Source organism: Callithrix jacchus, chromosome 1 (genome assembly GCF_049354715.1).
Source record: "Callithrix jacchus isolate 240 chromosome 1, calJac240_pri, whole genome shotgun sequence".
Lineage (NCBI taxonomy): Eukaryota > Metazoa > Chordata > Mammalia > Primates > Cebidae > Callithrix > Callithrix jacchus.
This window is the reverse complement of record NC_133502.1, coordinates 34510768-34530586: the sequence shown is the minus strand read 5'-3', so window position 1 is coordinate 34530586 and position 19819 is coordinate 34510768. Positions and strand designations below refer to the sequence as shown.

General features: G+C 37.7%; 1 long non-coding RNA gene across 2 annotated transcripts in view; it reads left to right on the top strand.

Moving 5' to 3' along the window:
* LOC108589297 (uncharacterized) overlaps window positions 1-19819 on the top strand; it is a 456699-nt gene that overhangs the window by 37575 nt on the left and 399305 nt on the right. For both annotated transcript variants that reach the window (XR_013525681.1, XR_001908479.4), the window contains one exon: window positions 12014-12168. This is a non-coding gene — a long non-coding RNA (uncharacterized LOC108589297). The remainder of the gene's footprint in view (window positions 1-12013; window positions 12169-19819) is intronic.

Genomic DNA, 19819 nt, shown 5'->3' with positions numbered 1-19819 from the left:
GGTCTGAGAGACTGTTTGTTATGTTTTCCATTCTTTTGCATTTGCTGAGGAGTGATTTACTTCCAATTATGTGGTCAGTTTTAGGATAAGTGTGATGTGGTGCTGAGAAGAATGTATATTCCATAGATTTGTAGAGGAGAGTTCTGTAGATATCTATGAGGTACACTTGGTCCAGATCTGCCTTCATGTCCTGGATACCCTTGTTAATTTTCTGTCTCATTAAGCTGTCTAATATTGACAATGGAGCGTTAATGTCTCCCACTATTATTGTGTGGAAGTCTAAGTCTCTTTGTAGGTCATTAAGAACTTGCTTTATGTATCTGGGTGGTCCTGTATTGGGTGCAAATATATTTAGGATAGTTAGCTCTTCTTGTTGTATCGATATTTTTACCATTATGTAATGCCCTGCATTTCTCTTTTGGTCTTTGTTAGTTTAAAGTACATTTTATCAGAGACAGGATTGCAACTCCTGCATTTTTTGCTCTCCATTTGCTTGGTAGATCTTCTTCCATCCCTTTATTTTGAGTCTATGTGTATCTTTGCAAGTGAGATGGGTCTCCTGAATACAGCTCACCTGTGCGTCTTGACTGTTTATCAAGTTTGCCAGTCTGTGTCTTTGGATTGGGGCATGTAGGCCATTTGCATTTAATGTTAATTTTGTTATGTGTCAGTTTAATCCTGCCATTTTGTTACTGGTTGTTTGGCCCATTGGTTGATGCAGTTTCTTCATTGCATCATTGGTGTTTACCATTTGATTCAGTTTTGCAGTGACTGGTACTGGTTGTACCTTTTTGTGTTTAGTGCTACCTTCAGGAGCTCTTGTAAAGCAGGTCTGGTAGCAACAAAATCTCTCAGTAATTGCTTGTCTGTATAGGATTTTATTTCTCTTTCACTTATGAAGTTTAGTTTGGCTGGATATGAAATTGTGGGTTGAAAGTTCTTTTCTTTAAGGATGTTGAATATTGGCCCCCACTCTCTTCTGTCTTGTAGCATTTCTGCTGAGAAATCTGCTGTGAGTCTGATTGGCTTCCCTTTGTGGATGACCCGACCTTTCTCTCTGGCTGAACTTAGCATTTTCTCCTTCATTTCAACCCTGGTGAGTCTGACGATTATGTGCCTTGGGGTTGCTCTTCTTGTGGAATATCTTTGTGGTGTTCTCTGTATTTCCTGGACTTGAATATTGGCCTGCCTTGCTAGGTTTGGGATGCTTTCTTGAATAATATCCTGAAGAGCATTTTCCAGCTTGGATTCATTCTCTTTGTCACATTCATGTACAACTATCAAATGTCAATTAGGTCTTTTCACATAGTCCCATATTTCTTGGAGACATTGTTCATTTCTTTTTATTCTTTTTTCTCTAATCTTGCCTTCTCGTTTTATTTCATTGAATTGATCTTCGACCTCTGATATCCTTTCTTCTGCTTGGTCCATTTGAGACCATCCTGGTCAACATAGTGAAACCCTGTATCCACTAAAAACACAAAAAACTAGCTGGGCATGGTGGTGCGTACCCGCAATTTCAGCCACTCAGCCGGCTGAGGCAGGAGAACTGCCTGAACCCAGAAGGCAGAGGTTGCAGTGAGCTGAAATCATGCCATTGCACTCCAGCCTGGGTAGCAAGAGTGAAACTGTCTTAAAAACAAAAACAAAAAGTTTAGTGGGGAAGTGTTCAGTCTTTCAGTGTGTTACCACCTGTGGTGTTTTCTTTTCTTTCTTTTTTTTTTTCTGAGAGAGAAAAAAAGAAAAAAAAAAGAAAGAGAGAAAGAAAGAAAAAAAATAAAAGAGAGGAAGAAAGAGGAAGATAAAGAGGGAGACAGAACGGGAGTGTGCCTTTATTTCCCAGGCTAGAATGCAGTCTAAAAATGGGTATTGAAAACCTCTTTTATGCCAATAATTGTGCTTAACAATGGAGACAGGAAGGAATAAGGGAGGAAAATAACAAACAAGCTGCCAGCCAATATTTCATTTAAACCTGTGAAATGCTATGTAATTGCTGAGGAGTGATTTACTTCCAATTATATAATCATTTTTAGAGTAGGTGTGATATGGTACTGATAAGAATGTATGATTTGTGTATTTCGGGTGGAGAGTTCTATAAATGTTTATTAAGTTTCCGGGTCTGAGTTCAAGTCCTGGATATCTTTATTAATTTTCTGTCTCATTGATCTGTATAATATTGACAATGTGATATTAAAGTCTCTCACTATTATTGTGTGGGAGTTGAAGTCTTTTTTATAAGTCTTTAAGAACTTGTCTTATGTATCTGCGTGCTCCTGTATTGGGTGTGTATATATTTAGGGTCGTTAGCTCTTCTTGTTGCATTGATCTTTTTACCATTATGTAATGTCCTTCTTTGCCTCTTATGATCTTTGTTGCTTTAAACTCTATCTTATCAGAGGTGAGAATTGCAACTCCTGCTTTTTATTTATTTATTTATTTTTGCTCTCCATTTGGTTGGTAAATCTTCCTCCATCCCTTTGTTTTGAGTCTTTATGTATCCTTGCATGTGAGATGAGTCTGGATGCAGCATACTGATGTGTTTTGATATTTTTTTTTTAATTTTTTATTGGATTTTAGGTTTTGGGGTACATGAGCAGAGCATGCAAGACAGTTGCGTAGGAACACACATGGCAGTGTGCTTTTCTTTCCTTCTCCCCTTCACCCACATTTGGCATTCCTCCCCAGGCTATCCCTCCCCACCTCCCCTCCCACTGGCCCTCCCCTTTTCCCCCCAATAGACCCCAGTGTTTAGTACTCCCCTTTCTGTGTCCATGTGTTCTCATTTTTCATCACACGCCTATGAGTGAGAATATGCGGTGTTTCATTTTCTGTTCTTGTGTCAGTTTGCTGAGGATGACGTTCTCCAGATTCATCCATGTCCCTACAAACGACACAAACTCATCATTTCTGATTGCTGCATAATATTCCATGGTGTATATGTGCCACATTTTTCCAATCCAGTCTATTATCAATGGGCATTTTGGTTGACTCCAGGTCTTTGCTATTGTAAACAGTGCTGCAATGAACATTCGTGTACATGTGTCCTTATAGTAGAACGATTTATAGTCTTTTGGATATATACCCAGTAATGAGATTGCTGGGTCAAATGGAATTTGTATTTCTAAGGCCTTGAGGAATCGCCACACTGTCTTCCACAATGGTTGAACTAATTTACATTCCCACCAACAGTGTAAAAGTGTTCCTTTTTCTCCACATCCTCTCCAGCATCTGTTGTCTCCAGGTTTTTTAATGATCGCCATTCTAACTGGCGTGAGATGGTATCTCAGTGTTGTTTTGATTTGCATCTCTCTGATGACCAGTGACGATGAGCATTTTTTCATATGCTTGTTGGCCTCATATATGTCTTCTTTCGTAAAATGTCTGTTTATATCCTTTGCCCACTTTTGAATGGGCTTGTTTGTTTTTTTCCTGTAAATCTGTTTGAGTTCTTTGTAAATTCTGGATATCAGCCCTTTGTCAGATGGGTAAACTGCAAAAATTTTTTCCCATTCTGTTGGTTGCCGATCCACTCTAGTGACTGTTTCTTTTGCCGTGCAGAAGCTGTGGAGTTTCATTAGGTCCCATTTGTCTATTTTGGCTTTTGTTGCCAATGCTTTTGGTGTTTTGTTCATAAAGTCCTTGCCTACTCCTATGTCCTGGATGGTTTTGCCTAGATTTCCTTCTAGGGTTTTTATCATGCCAGGTCTTATGTTTAAGTCTTTAATCCATCTGGAGTTAATTTTAGTGTAAGGTGTCAGGAAGGGGTCCAGTTTCTGCTTTCTGCACATGGCTAGCCAGTTTTCCCAACACCATTTGTTAAACAGGGAATCCTTTCCCCCTTGCTTGTTTTTGTCAGGTTTATCAAAGATTGTATAGTTGTAGATATGTTGTGTTGCCTCCGGTGCCTCTGTTTTGTTCCATTGGTCTATATCTCTGTTTTGGTACCAGTACCATGCTATTTTGATTACTGTAGCCTTGTAGTATAGTTTGAAATCCGGTAATGTGATGCCCCCTGCTGTGTTCTTTTTGCTTAGAATTGACTTGGCTATGCGGGCTCTCTTTTGGTTCCATATGAAGTTCAAGGTGGCTTTTTCCAGTTCTGTGAAGAAAGTCAATGGTAGCTTGATGGGGATAGCATTGATTCTGTAAATTACTTTGGGCAGTATAGCCATTTTCACGATATTAATTCTTCCTAACCATGAACATGGAATGTTTCTCCATCTGTTTGTGTCCTCTCTGATTTCATTGAGCAGTGGTTTGTAGTTTTACTTGAAGAGGTCCCTTACATTCCTTGTGAGTTGTATTCCAAGGTATTTTATTCTTTTTGTAGCAATTATGAATGGCAGTTCATTCTTGATTTGGCTTTCTTTAAGTCTGTTATTGGTATAGACGAATGCTTGTGATTTTTGCACATTGATTTTATATCCTGAGACTTTGCTGAAGTTGCTTATCAGTTTCAGGACTTTTTGGGCTGATGTGATGGGGTCTTGTAGGTATACTATCATGTCGTCTGCAAATAGAGACCATTTGGCTTCCACCTTTCCTATTTGAATACCCTTTATTTCTTTTTCTTGCCTGATTGCTGTGGCTAGAACTTCCAGAACTATACTGAATAGGAGTGGTGAAAGAGGGCATCCTTCTCTAGTGCCAGATTTCAAAGGGAATGCTTCCAGTTTTTGCCCAATCAGTATGATATTGGCTGTTGGTTTGTCATAAATAGCTTTTATTACTTTGAGATACGTTCCATTGATACCGAGTTTATTGAGGGTTTTTAGCATAAAGGGCTGTTGAATTTTGTCAAATGCCTTCTCTGCGTCAATTGAGATAATCATGTGGTTTTTGTTTTTGGTTCTGTTTATGTGGAGAATTACGTTTATAGATTTGCATATGTTGAACCAGCCTGGCATCCCCGGGATGAATCCTACTTGATCATGATGAATAAGTTTTTTGATTTGCTGTTGCAATGGGCTTGCCAATATTTTATTGAAGATTTTTGCATCTATGTTCATCATGGATATTGGCCTGAAGTTTTCTTTTCTTGTTGGGTCTCTGCCGGGTTTTGATATCAGAATGATGTTGGTCTCATAAAATGATTTGGGAAGTATTCCCTCTTTTTGAATTGTTTGAAATAGTTTTAGAAGGAATGGTACCAGCTCCTCCTTGTGTGTCTGGTAGAATTCGGCTGTGAACCCGTCTGGACCTGGGCTTTTTTTGTGTGGTAGGCTCTTAATTGCTGCCTCAACTTCAGACCTTGTTATTGGTCTATTCATAGTTTCAGCTTCCTCCTGGTTTAGGCTTGGGAGGACACAGGAGTCCAGGAATTTATCCATTTCTTCCAGGTTTACTAGTTTATGCGCATAGAGTTGTTTGTAATATTCTCTGACGATGGTTTGAATTTCTGTGGAATCTGTGGTGATTTCCCCTTTATCATTTTTTATTGCATCTATTTGGTTGTTCTCTCTTTTCTTTTTAATCAATCTGGCTAGTGGTCTGTCTATTTTGTTGATCTTTTCAAAAAACCAGCTCTTGGATTTATTGATTTTTTGAAGGGTTTTTCGTGTCTCAATCTCCTTCAGTTCAGCTCTGATATTAGTTATTTCTTGTCTTCTGCTGGGTTTTGAATTTTTTTGATCTTGCTCCTCTAGCTCTTTCAATTTTGATGATAGGGTGTCATTTTTGGATCTCTCCATTCTTCTCATATGGGCACTTATTGCTATATACTTTCCTCTAGAGACTGCTTTAAATGTGTCCCAGAGGTTCTGGCATGTTGTGTCTTCATTCTCATTGGTTTCAAAGAACTCCTTTATTTCTGACTTCATTTCATTGTTTACCCAGTCAACATTCAAGAGCCAGTTGTTCAGTTTCCATGAAGCTGTGCGGTTCTGGGTTGGTTTCTGTATTCTGAGTTCTAACTTGATTGCACTATAGTCTGAGAGGCTGTTTGTTATGATTTCAGTTGTTTTGCATTTGTTGAGCAGTGCTTTACTTCCAATTATGTGGTCAATTTTAGAGTAGGTGTGATGTGGTGCTGAGAAGAATGTGTATTCTGTGGATTTGGGGTGGAGAGTTCTGTAAATGTCTATCAGGTTTGCTTGCTCCAGGTCTGAGTTCAAGCCCTGGATATCCTTGTTGATTTTCTGTCTGGTTGATCTGTCTAATATTGACAGTGGAGTGTTAAAGTCTCCCACTATGATTGTGTGGGAGTCTAAGTCTCTTTGTAAGTCATTAAAAACTTGCCTTATCTATCTGGGTGCTCCTGCATTGGTTCCGTATATGTTCAGGATCGTTAGCTCTTCTTGTTGTATCGATCCTTTTACCATTACGTAATGGCCTTCTTTGTCTCTTTTGATCTTTGTTGCTTTAAAGTCTATTTTATCAGAGATGAGAATTGCAACTCCTGCTTTGTTTTGCTCTCCATTTGCTTGGTAAATCTTCCTCCATTTCTTTTTTTTGAGCCTTTGTGTATCTTTGCATATGAGATGGGGTTCCTAGATACAGCACACTGATGGGTTTTGGATTTTTATCCAATTTGCCAGTCTGTGTCTTTTGATTGGTGCATTTAGTCCATTTACATTTAGGGTTAATATTGTTATGTGTGAATTTGATGCTGCCATTTTGATGCTATGTGGCTGTTTTGCCTGTTAGTTGTAGATTCTTCATTATGTTGATGCTCTTTAGCAATTAGTGTGATTTTGGAATGGCTGGTACTGGTTGTTCCTTTCTATGTGTAGTGCCTCTTTTAGGAGCTCTTGTAAAGTAGTACTGGTGGTGACAAAATCTCTGAGTACTTGCTTGTTTGCAAAGGATTTTATTTTTTCTTCACTTCTGATGCTCAGTTTGGCTGGATATAAAATTCTGGGTTGAAAGTTCTTTTCTTTAAGAATGTTCAATATAGGCCCCCACTCTCTTCTGGCTTGTAGTGTTTCTGCCGAGAGATCTGCTGTGAGTCTGATGGGCTTCCCTTTGTGGGTGACCCGACCTTTCTCTCTGGCTGCCCTTAGTATTCTCTCCTTTATTTCAACCCTATTGAATCTGACGATTATGTCCCTTGGGGTTGCTCTTCTTGCGGAATATCTTTGTGGTGTTCTCTGAATTTCCTGCAATTGAGTGTTGGCCTGTCTTGCTAGGTGGGGGAAATTTTCCTGGATGATGTCCTGAAGAGTATTTTCCAGCTTGGATTCATTCTCTTCGTCCCCTTCTGGTACACCTAGCAAACGTAGGTTAGGTCTTTTCTCATAGTCGTACATTTCTTGGAGACTTTGTTCATTCCTTTTTGTGCTTTTTTCTCTAATCTTGGTTTCTCGTCTTATTTCATTGTTGGTCTTCGACTTCAGATATTCTTTCTTCTGCTTGGTCAATTCAGCTATTGAAATTTGTGCATGCTTCGCGAAGTTCTCATATTGTGCTTTTCAGCTTCTTTAATTCATTCATATTCCTCTCTAAGTTATCCATTCTTGTTATCATTTCCTCAAATCTTTTTTCATATCTTTTTTCAGGTTCCTTAGTTTCTTTGCATTGATTTAATACATGTTCTTTTAGCTCACAAATGTTTCTCATTATCCACCTACTGAAGTCTAATTCCGTCATTTTATCACAGTCATTCTCCGTCCAGTTTTGTTCCCTTGCTGGTGAGGAGTTTTGGTTCTTTCTAGGAGGCGAGGTGTTCTGGTTTCGGTTGTTTTCTTCCTTTTTGTGCTGGTTTTTTCCCATCTTTGTGGATTTATCTGCTTGTTGTCTGCGTAGTTGCTGACTTTTTGATTGGGTCTCTGAGTGGACACCCAGATTGTTGATGATGAAATATTTTTGTTACTTGGTTTTCCTTCTACCAGTCTAGCCCCTTCTTGTCTGGGGTGCACCTATAGAAGCTGTGGCACAGTGAGGGATTCTACCAGTTTCTTTTTCTGCTATCTTTGTCCCAGGATGATGCCTGCCAAATATCAGTCTTTTGGATATAGAGGGGCCAGGGAGCTGCTTGAGGAGACAGTCTGTACTTTATAGGAGCTCAATTGCTGAGCTGTGAGCTCTGTTGTTCATTCAGGGCTGTTAGGCTGCTATGTTTGATTCTGCTGCAACAGAGCTCATTAAAAAAAACCTTTTTTTCTCAAATGCTCTGTGTTGGTGGGTTCGGGCTTTATTTTTGGATGTCCGTTGAGGTGTCCTGCCCAGCTAGGAGGCAGACTAGCCACTGTTTGCCTGCCGAGGCTCCTCCCTGCTGTTGTGTGGTTCGCCCTATTGCTGCAGGCTCTGCTATTCTGCTGCGGTCTTCACCACCAGCTCCGCCCTGCGGCAGAGTCTCTCTGTTGTAGCGGGTTGCCTCATGAATGGCAGGCTGCATCAGCAGTGGGCGTGTATCTCATTAGGAATGGGTTGCCTCGGCAATGGCTGGCTGCATCAGCCGTGGGCATGTATCTCAGTTGGGGTGGGTTCCCTCGGTAATGGTGGGCACCCCTCCCCCACAGAGCATCTCGGACCGTCTGCATGGGGAGCATTTGAAATTGTGGTTTTGTTCATCCCACTGGGCTACCCCAAACTCTCTGTCCCTGCTATCCCCTGGGCTGGTCCACTGTCCAAGTCTCATTCATTCTCAAGTCCAACCCTCTGAGGTCTCAGGTTGCCGGTTCAACAGGGCACCCGGACAAGCGTGCCCTGTGGGAAGCGCTGGGTAGGGCCGGCCGCCGCCACCCCTGCTGCTGGCTTCGCCAGGCAGGGGTACTGCCTGGCGTCCCGCATTTCCTTTATACTTGGGAATTTCCCCATTCTGTGGGCAACAAAGATCAGTCTGGAAATGCAGCTCCAACTCACCTCTCCGTGGATTCAATGAGAGCTCCAATCCTGGGTTGTTCTCACAGCGCCATCTTGAGTCCTTCTCAAGCACCTTTTCTTATTCCTGTTTTCCATTTGTATGCCTTCTTTTGAGAAATATCTATTCAATTGTTTGCCCATCTTTTCATCAGATTATTAGTTTTTTTCTGTAGGGTTGTTTGAGCTCCTTAAATATTCTGATTATTGATCTCTTGACCGAGGGGTAGTGTATTAGTCTGTTCTTGTGTTGCTATGAAGAACTACCTTAGACTGGGTAGTTCATTAAGAAGAGAGTTTTAATTGGCTCATAGTTCTGCAGGCTATATAGGCAGCATGGTTGGGGGAGGCCTCAGGAAACTTATAGTCATGGTAGAAGGCAAAGAATAAAGAGTCATATCTTCCATGGAAAGAGCAGGAGGAAGAGAACAATGTGGGAGATGTCACTCACTTTTGAACAACTAGATCTAGTAAGAACTCACTATTATGAGAAGAGCAAGGGGGAAATCCACTCCTGTAATTCAGTTACCTCCCACTAGGTGTACTTCCAATACTGGGATTAAAATTTGACATGAGATTTGGGCAGGGACACAAATTCAAACCATACCAGGTTCAGTTCCAATACTAGGGATTATAATTCAACATGAGATTTGGGCAGGGACACAAATTTAAACCATATCAGGTAATTCTACAAGATCTAAGATACTATTGTGCTGTTGTTTTCCCACAGATCTCCATTTCACTATCTTCAATATACCTCTCTAGTAAAAACAATTTTCTTGATAGATTTGCTCCTTCTCATTAACCAAGTACTTTTTTCCCCTTTTTCTTAGACTGGATTCTATTTCTTGCATTTTGTGTTTGTGATGTTTAATTTTAGTCTCAACTTTACTGGATCAAGGGTTGCTAAGATAATTGGCTAAACATTATTTCTGGGTGTGTCTGTGAGACTGTTTCTGGAAAATATGAGCATTTGAAGTGGTAGAGAGCAAAGCCAATTGCCCTTCACAATGCAGGTGGGCATAGGCACCATCCAATTCACTGAGGGCATGAATAGAACAAATTGGCAGAAGAAGGGAGAAGTTTTTCTATTTCTGCCTGACTGCTTTAGCTGGGACATCAGTCTTCTGTCTTTGGACAGGAACTTACATCATTGGCCCTCTTATTCTTAGAATTATACCACCAGCTTTCCTGGGTCTCCTGCTTGCAGAAAGCAGATCATGTGATAGCCTCCATAATGAAGAGAGTCAATTCCTTATTATAAATATCTTTATATCTATACATCTGTTCTATTTATTTCTATCTATCTATCTATATACTATTGGTTCTTTTTCTCTGGAGAACCCTGACTAATACAGTGGTTTTTTTTCTTTGTTTGTTTTATAAGAGTATATTTTCCAGTAGCTTCCTAAGGAAGTGTTTATGGAAAAAAATATTTTTATTGCATCAGTGTCTGAAAATATATTTATCCTATCCTTACATGAAATTACCAGTTTATCTGGATAATTTTTAGTTTCTTCTCTTTATATATATTTGACTTGTAGTATTGCTGTTTGGAATTCTGTTATTCATTTACCTGATATTTTGTGATCTCTCATTTTTTTCTCTTCACAAGATTTTAGAATATCTTCTAATAACTGGTGTTTTGAAACATGTACAATGTGCCTTGCTTGGGTTCGTTTATTGAAAAAACTTTCAATGAGAGCCCAGAATAATCTAATAGCATTTCTGGGGAAAAATGCGTTGTATTCCTTTTTTGATAATTTCTTCCCTTTTTGCTTCTCTATTTCTTTGTATATATAATTTCATCTAGTTCTATAACTTTTTATTTTCTATTATAACTTTTTTTGTTAACAACTTTTTAGGATTTTGTGAAGTCTATTTTGGTTTCCTTTTCAAATTTTGGCTAGCATATTTTTTAATTACCAAGAGTCTTAATTACCTTTGATGTTCCATCTTAGAACTCACAATTATTTTTACTATATTTTTTCCCTACAAGATAATTAACAATAGTTAATAGTAGTTTTACTTACTTTTTTATTCTTTGCACAGCAATGTCTTTATTTCATCTAAGTTCTTATTTATTCCTGCTCTTTTCTTTAGTCTTTGGGCTATGTGTAATGAAGTATGCAACAAGTTAATGTAGATCAGAAACTCTGTGCACATGAGAAGGGTTTATTAACTTGTGGGATTCTTATCTGGGTGGTTTGGTGGCAAGCTATTTCTTCTACTGGAATGATACTAAAATGTGTCTGTGTGTGTTGTTTTTGCTTTCAATTTCTTCAAATAAAAGTTGTTTAACTTTATACCTAAAAGGTTGAATCTTTCTAAGTGAGAATTCTAACAGCAGGATGGGAAAGAAAATTGTAGAGTCTAATATTTAATATGTAATTAATTTTTTTTTTACTTTGAGAACTGAGCTACCCCTTCATTTTCACTTCGTCTATCTGTTGTCTAAGTCTCCAGCATGAAATATGTCTTTCCTTTCCAACATACAGTAGATGAAAAGGGACTAAAGGCTATGACTTTTCTTGAAGCCCAATTTTCACTGACTCTCTTTATATTTTCTGTCTTAGCACTCTGCTTTCTCTGGACCTCACTCTTGAGTCTATCTGTAATTCTCTCTACACTTGTTCACTGTCCAGTATTTTTTCTCAAACATCTCAATTTTGTTAATTCACTTTCTATTTATTTCCCATATTCAAAAGTTTGTTGTAATCTCTTGTCTACTGTTGTCTCTTCTTGTATCCTTTTTGTTCTTGTTAAACACTCAAAAATTACCTTCATTTTAGTTAAGATTCAAGGGTTAAGAAATAAGCACATATAGGTCAACAACAATGTTAAAATAAAGGAGGCTTTCTGATCCTTTTTCTCAGTAGTCCTTTTGTGGTTCCCAGTTTTCTTTTCCTCTGGATACCACCACTCTTATTAAATAAACTTAACATCATCTTTTTCAATAAATTGACTAATAATACAAACTATTTAAATTGAATAATGCCATTTTTGTCAATGAATGAATTCAACTGAATGTTATCGTGAGTTAGCATTTGATGTAATTATTTAATTAATGAAAATGAAGTATGGCAGTTTTGAGGGACTTGAATACATGTTGATGGATACTGCGGATAAGAACTATGGCTCAAAGCCAGCTCAGGGCAATTCACATTTTCAAATAATTAAATGAAGCATTTTCATTGCTTTTTTTTCCCTTTAGATTTGCATCTTGATTGAAGCAAAGGCATCTGTCTTTTCCCAGATAGCAAGAAGTTTGGTTGCTGTGGCAACATATTGACTAAGGAATTTAAAAATAAGGGTGGCTCATTTCCAAATTGTTTTTCCACCTTTTCTTCATGAAAAAGGCACACACTGGTAAGAAACTTCCACTGGAGTTTTTATAACCAATAAGCCTATTGTTTGTTGAAAGATTAAATCCCCAAACTTGCATGTTAAGTAAGTGAGAATGAGTACATTTGGCTTTCATATACTTTTAAATCATAAAACATGAAACTACCTCATTTTAAACAAGTTTTTTCTCCCTCCCTCCCTTTTTCCTTCCTTTCTTTCTTCCTTCCTCTCTTTTTCCCTCCATCCCCTCCTCCCTCTCTCTATTCCTCCATTCCTCCCTCTCTCTGTCTCCCTCAGTCCCTCTCTCCCTTTCATCCTGTCTCCCTCCTTTACTCTTTCCCTCTCTCCCTCTCTTCTTCCCTCTCTATTTTTGAAATTGTGATGCTGAGGACCTGGGTGAGTACAGAAGGAGGAGGGGAAAAGTCAGTGAAAGAAACTCTTCAAAGGCCTTTACTGAGGCAGACCCTGGTTGCTAGGGCTTGAAAAGATTGTTATTTGTAGCTAAGACAAAGTTATTCTCAAATGCACTCAGCCTTAGAAGTAAACAGGTTCTAAATTTTTTAAGAGAAGTGTGGATTGAATCTTCTGACACATAAAAATAATCTTTTGACACTTTGGGATGCACATATATTTGTGCATTAAATTCCATAAAATGCTAGGGGAAAGAGAAGGGAGGTAATTTCTTTAAATTGAGGACATATACCTCCAATAACTCACATATTTAAAAACATCTGAATTTTTACAGTATTTATTTCAAAAATTTTGTTTTCTTGTGTCTTGTAGTAATATAGAATTCATCAAAAACAAATCAGCATGATAGCAAAATAAATGTGTGATTCTACTTTAGTTTTATTTATATTTCTAAATATGGAGCCTAGAAATTTGTTTACTTTTCATTTGTTTCACAAATTTTTATAAAATAAAGGATATTTGCTAGATGAATCAGACACTTAAACTTTTTGATACAGAAATTATTTAAACTAGTTATACAATTATTAAGAATTTTGCTAGAGGACTGAGCAGGGATAATTTACACAAAACAAGTAATTTTAACATCACAATAAATTCATTAAGCAAAGGAAACAAAAATGATGTTATCTTTACTAACTGTTAGCTATATGATTTCAGTTAAATATTTAATTTTCAAAGCTATTTGTTGGCCTAGAATAATATAATTAAATAATTATTTTTGGGAACCTTTTTATTTAAAAACCAGCATTTTGACGTAATGATTAAATGTTAACCCAGTGAAAACATAATTTGAATCTTTCTCTTTTTCACCTTTCTGGTAAGGATATAGGTTGTCATAGTGCAATAAAGAATTTGTGGGGCCAGGCTTGGTGGCTCATGTCTGTAATCCCAGCACTTTGGGAGGCCGAGGCGGGTGGGATCACAAGGTCAAGAGATCAAGACCATCCTGGTCAACATGGTGAAACCCCATCTCTACTAAAAATACAAAAAATTAGCTGGGCATGGGGGTGCGTGCCTGTAATCCCAGCTACTCAGGAGGCTGAGGCAGGAGAATTGCCTGAACCCAGGAGGTGGAAATTGCGGTGAGCCGAGATCACACCATTGCACTCCAGCCTGGGTAACAAGAATGAAACTCCGGCTCAAAAAAAAAAAATGAATGTGTGGTACCTGGTTAGGGGTTTTTAGGGTAGAGAAGATGGAAATATATTCTTCCCTAGTGCATGAGAGTTGTGGAACACTAAACTCACAAGCTTAATCTCCTCAGTCTCAAAACTATAATTTTTTCCAGGAAGCCCCTTGTGAGTACAAATGATAACAAAAAAGTTTTCTCCAGGCAAAACTTAATGGATATAACAAGAAGATGCTTGGATAAAACACTAATTCCTATCAAAGTTTCTACTATGAAGGAGTTAAGTACAAATTCTTTAGGAGCAGAAATCCCTGGTTATTGAAGGTACAGAGACTATTTATAATGATTTTCGGAAGGTAGAAACAGAATTGACCCATTTATCTCTGGTTTTGCTTTCCTGTCTCTCATTACCTATTGAGGCCTTTCCTCCTTATGTTCTACCTCATAGGCCCAGTGTCTCAGTTCCTTTCTAGAGATCAATGACACTCAGAGGATCTAGCTTTATTTCTTTCATATTCACCTCATGATATGAATTTCTTCTTAATGATTTTGTTTTTCTTGATTCTTTATGTTATTAGATCAGGGACCAAGCTGGTAAAGTGAAAGATACCAGGGAGATAAGTCAAGAAAACTCACCCACTGAAATATATAGGAGGAAATGTGTCTCTACTAACTAGAGGTTCAGAAGGTCAAAGCCATTTAAAAAGTGCTGAATTCATTCTGTTAGGAAAATTTTCAAAAATTATAATGGAGGAAAACAACAAAACAGTATCTCAAAGGACCTAAACTCTGGTAGCATTGGCATTGGCCATTTTACCAGCCAATCAGCCTCAGAGCATGATGGAAACATTGGTTGGAGGGATACATTGCTGTTTTGAAGACTTCAGGAGACACCAGAGAAGACATCATCATTTCCCCTCTCCATCCTTGAAGGATAGAAGGGAATGGTAATTGATCAGGACTTTATCTGAGTAATGTCAATTCCAAATAATTCTGGCATTTAAAAATTTCCAAGATGTTTTTAATATTTCAAGAAGCTTCATGTAGAAAGAAATTCTTACCTATTTTTAAGTAAAATAGACATACCTAGAGTAGAAAAAAGAAAGACATACACCTGACAACTGACAAAATAAAATCAGTGAATCTATGAGTAAATTATATCACAGTAAGATTACTTTCAAATCAAGTCACTTCCTCATTTTTAGTGCTCTATTATATTTATCTTTATTTGCAAAGCTTTTAAAATGGCACTATTTTTAATTGAATTTTTATGTACAAATCTTGTATTTTAAACAAAGGAGAGAATACCTTCACAAATAACTTCTTGCAGATGTCATTTGATGAAGGAGGATTGCTCACAACACTAAAAATATTGAAAATAAAGTTTCAAGTTTTGGGGAGATGCCAACACATATCTCCCATCTAGAGGTTATGTTGGTTAATACATATTTGTGATTTCATCCACATTTTAGATAATCATCTTTTTTTTTAATTACTGCTGTTTTTATATGTCTCTAATGTACATGAGCCTTTTGTTTTTTTATTATACCCCAAGTTCTGGGGTACATGTGCGGAGTGTGCAGGTTTGTTACATATGTATGCATGTGCTATGATGGTTTGCTGCATCCATCAACCCATCATCTACATTAGGTATTTCTCCTAATGTTATACCTCCCCTATTCCCCCACCCCTAAAAGGCCCTGGTGTGTGCTGTTCCCCTCCCTGTGTCCATGTGTTCTCATTGTTCAACTCCCACTTATGAGTGAGAACATGCGGTGTTTTTTTTTCTCTTCTTTTGTTAGTTCGGTGAGATGATGGTTTCCACTTTCATCCACGTTTCTGCAAAGGACATGAGCTTATTCTTTTTTGTGGCTGCATAGTATTCCATGGTGTATATGTGCCACATTTTCTTTATCCACTCTATCACTGAGGGACATTTGAGTTGGTTCCAAGTCTTTGCTATTGTGAGTAGTGCTGCAATAAACATACGTATGCATGTGTTCTTATAGTTGGATGAGTTATATTTCTTTGGATATATACCCAGTAATAAGATTGCTGGGTCAAATGATATGTCTGGTTCTAGATCCTTGAGGAATTACCACACTGTCTTCCACAATGGTTGAATAATTTACACTCCCACCAACAGTATAAAAGCATTCCTATTTCTTCACATCCTCTCCAGCATCTGTTGTTTCCTAACTTTTTAATGGTTGCCATTCTAACTTGTGTGACATGGTAATTGTGATGTTAGGGTGTTGATCTTAGATCCTTCCAGCTTTCTTGTGTGGGCCTTTAGTGCACAAATTTCCCTCTAGACACTGCTTTAATGTGTCCCAGAGATCCTGGTATGTTGTTTCTTTGTTCTCATTGTTTTCAAAGAATTTTTTATTTCCGCCTTAATTTTGTTATTTACCCAGTAGTCATTCAGAAGTAGATTGTTCAGTTTCCATGTGGTTGTATGGTTTTGAGTGACTTTCTTTATTTTTCTCTTTTTTTGAGACAGAGTTTCGCTCTTATTACCCAGGCTGGAGTGCAATGGCGAGACCTTGGCTCATCGCAACCTCCGCCCCCTGGGTTCAGGCAATTCTCCTGCCTCGGCCTCCTGAGTAGCTGGGATTACAGGCATGCGCCACCATGCCCAGCTAATTTTTTGTATTTTTAGTAGAGTTGGGGTATCACCATGTTGACCAGGATGGTCTTGATCTTCTGACCTCGTGATCCACCTGCCTCGGCCTCCCAAAGTGCTGGGATTACAGGCTTGAGCCACCACGCCCGGCACTTGAGTGACTTTCTTAATCCTGAGTTCTAATTTGATTTCACTGTGGTATGAAAGACTGTTTCTTATGATTTCCATTCTTTTGCATTTGCTAAGGAGTGTTTTGCTTACAATTATATAGTCAATTTTAGAATAAGTGCGATGTGGTGCTGAGAAGAATGTCTATTCTGTTGATTTGGGGTGAAGAGTTCTGTAGATGTCTGTTAGATCCTCTTTGTCCATAGGTGAGTTTAAGTCCTGAGTATGTGTGTTAATTTTCTGTCTTGTTGATATGTCTAATATTGAGAGTGGGGTGTTGAATTCTGCCACTATTATCATATGGGAGTCTAAGTCTCTTTGTAGGTGTCAAAGAACTTGCTTTATAAATCTGTTTGCCCCTCAGTACCACATCAAATTTATTCTAAAATTGACCACATAATTGGAAGTAAAACACCCCTGAGCAAATGCAAAAGAATGGAAATCATAACAGTTTCTCAGACCACAGTGCAATCAAATTAGAAGTCAGCATTAAGAAACTCACTCAGAACTGCAGAGCTACATGAAAACTGAACTACCTGCTCTTGATTGACTACTGGGTAAATAATGAAATTAAGGCAGAAATAAATACGTTATTTGAAACTAATGAGAACAAAGACACAAGGTACCAGAATTTCTGTGACACTGCGAAGGCAGTGTTTAGAGGGAAATTTATAGCACTAATTGCTCACATGAGAAAGTGGGAAAGATCTAAAATCAACACTCTTATATCACAATTAAAAGAACTACAGAAATAAGAGCACACAAATTCAAAAGATAGCAGAAGATAAGAAATAAGGAATATCAGGGCAGAACTGAAGGAGATAGAGATATAATAAAACCCTTCAAAAAAATCAATGAATCCAGGAGCTAGTTTTTTGAAAACAATAACAAAATATATAGACCACTTGCCAGACTAAAAAGGAAGAAAATGGAAAATAATCAAATAGATACAATAAAAAATGATAAAGGGGATATTTACCATTGACCCCAAAGAAATATAGACTACCATCAGAGAATACTATAAATGCCTTCATGCAAATAAACTAGAAAATCTAGAAAATGGATAAATTCCTGTATACATAAACCCCCTCCCAAAGACTAAACCACGAAGAAGTCAAATCCCTGAATAGACCAATAAGAAATTCTGAAATTGAGATAATTAATAGCCTACCTACCAAAAAAAAAACCAAAAGCAAAAACAAAAAAAAACCCAGGACGTGACAGATTCACAGGCAAGGTTTACCAGAGGTACAAACAGGAGCTGATCCCATTCTTTCTGAAGCTATTCCAAAGAACAGAAATAGAGGGAATCTTGCCTAAGTCATTTTATGAGACTAGCATCATCCTGATACCAAAACCTGGCAGAGACACAACAAAAAAAAAAAAAAAAGAAAATTTTAGGCCAATATCCCTGATTAATATAGATGAAAAAAAATCTCAATAAACAAACCAAATCCAGCGGCACATTAAAAAGCTTATCCACCACTATTAAGTTGGCTTCATTCCTGGGATGTAAGGCTGGGTCAACATATGCAAATCAATAAACATAATACATGACATAAACAGAAGCAAAGAGAAAAACCACACGATTATCTCAATAGATGCAGAATAGGCCTTCGATAAAATTCAACACTGCTTCATGGTAAAAACAATAAACTAGGTATTGATGGAACATATCTCAAAATAATAAGAACTATTTATGACAAACCCACAGCCAATATCATATGGAATGGACAAAAGCTGGAAGCATTCCCTTTGAAAACTAGCACAAGACAAGGATGCCCTTTCTCACCACTCCTATTCAACATAGCATTGAACGTTCTGGCCAGGGCAATCAGGCAAGCGAAAGAAAGAAAGCGAATTCAAATAGCAAGAGAGGAAGTCAGATTATCTCTGTTTGCAGATGACATGATTGTATACTTAGCAAATTCCATCCTCTCTGCCCCAAAACTCCTTAAGCTGATAAGCAACTTCAGCAAATTCTCAGGATACAAAATCAATGTGCAAAAATCACCAGCTTTCCTATACACCAATAATAGACAAACAGAGAGCCAAATCATGAGCTAACTCCCACTCACAATTGCTACCAAGAGAATAAAAAGATCTAGGAATACAACTTATAAGGGATGTGAAGGATATTTTCAGGGAGATCTACAAACCACTCCTCAAGGAAATAAGAGAGGACTCTAATAAAGAGAAAAACTTTCCATGCTCGTGTATAGGAAGAATCAATATCATGAAAATGGCCATACTGCCCAAAGTAATTTATAGATTCAATGCTATTTCCATCAAGCTACCATTGTCTTTCTTCATAGAATTAGAAAAAACTACCTTAAATTTTATATGGAACCAAAAAAGAGCCTGTATAGCCAAGATAATCCTAAGCAAAAGAACGAAGCTGGAGGCATCATGCTACCTGACTTCAAACTATACTGCAAGGCTACAGTAACAAAAACAGCATGAGATTGGTACCAAAACAGATATACAGAGCAATGGAACAGAACAGATGTCTCAGAAATAATACCCCACATCTACAGCCATCTGATCTTCAACAAACCTGACAAAAACAAGCAGTGGGGAAAGGATTCCCTATTTAATAAATGGTATTAGGAAAACTGGCTAACCATATGCAGAAAACTGAAACTGGATCCCTTCCTTAGACTTTATACAAAATTAACATGGATTAAAGATTTAAATGTAAGACCTAAAACCATAAAAAAACTAAAAGAAAACCTAGGCAATACCATTCAGGACATAGGCATGGGGAAAGATTTCATGATTAAAATACCAAAAGCAGTTGCAACAAAAGCCAAAATTGACAAGTGAGATTTAATTAAACTAAAGAGCTTACACATAGCAAAAGAAACTATCATCAGAGTGAACAGGCAACCAACAGAATGGGAGAAATCTTTGCAATCTCTCTATCTGACAAAGGGCTAATATCCAGAATCTACAAGGAACTTAAACAAATTTACAAGAAAAGAAACAAACATCTTCATCAAAAAGTAGGTAAAAGATATGCACACTTTAAAAAAAAAGACATTTATGTAACCAAAAAACATGAAGAAAAGCTCGTCATCACCAGTCATTAAAGAAATGCAAATCAAAACCATAAGGAGATACCATCTCATGCCAGTTAAAATATTGATCATTAAAAAGTCAGGAAACAACAGATGCTGGAGAGGATGTGAAGAAATAGGAACACTTTTGGTAAATTAGTTCAACCATTGTGGAAGACAGTGTGGTGATTCCTCAAGGATCTAGAACCAGAAATACCATTT